We start from the raw sequence: 1,013 nt of genomic DNA on the forward strand, positions 1-1,013 counted from the left end.
GCATGGATATTATGGTATATATGGAAAGGTCGGAACAATAAAGTGTTAAGTAATCTAGATATTGATCCAAGGGAAACACTTAGATTAGCAGAACTGGAATCGACACTTTGGGCTGAAGCACAGGTTAACACTGATCAACGAAGGGAGAGGCAAGTACAGGCCCGACCTACATTAGAAACTATAGGACGCTGGTGTTTTATAGATAGTTCGTGGAAAGAGAATGAACTATTTTTGGGACAAGGATGGTATTGTACCTTACCAGGTTTTGATGGTTTATTAGGAGCAAGGAATGTAAGGCCGTGTCTGTCACCTCTTCATTCGGAGGTGGAGGCATTGATTTGGCAATGGAATGTATGAAGAATCTAAGACAGTTTCAGGTTACGTTTGCAACGGATTGTTCTCAATTGGTGAAGATGGTTTCGGAACCAGAAGAATGACCAGCATTTGAAACCTATCTGGAAGATATCAAGCTTTTACGAAGAAGCTTCTTCAACTCAGACATCATCCATGTTCCCCGAACGGAGAACCAAAGGGCGGATAGTTTGGCACGTAGTGCTAGGAAACAACCGTCTTTCGTCGTTCATATGGATGTGGAGTTGCCGATTTGGCTTACAGAGTCAATATGAGTCTGTGAATGTCTTGCTGTAAAAAAAAAAAAAAAACAATGCTTTTTACAAAAGCAAAAACCAAAAACTGAAACAAAAACTAAGTTACTAGATTTTTGTTGGGTGGGGGGGGGAGGAGATGTCTCAACCTCTGTTCTTCCTTACTTTGAGTTCGGCGGCTAGGATGGCGAATGATTGTCCTGGATGTTTCTGTAAAGGAAAGCTTTATGAATTCTACGACTTTATTTACATTAATACAAACGCCCACTAAGATCCCTTCAATGCATCGTTCCGTTGGCGAAATCTCTAATCTCTGTATAAATAGGTTAGTATTTCTCCTCTAGAAATCGCGATCTCTTCATGTAATGTCCCCGATTCTGGATAGGATCGTCCGGACGGACTGTGGTG

The sequence above is a fragment of the Brassica oleracea genome, chromosome C6 (assembly GCF_000695525.1).
Source record: "Brassica oleracea var. oleracea cultivar TO1000 chromosome C6, BOL, whole genome shotgun sequence".
Classification (NCBI taxonomy): Eukaryota; Viridiplantae; Streptophyta; class Magnoliopsida; order Brassicales; family Brassicaceae; genus Brassica; species Brassica oleracea.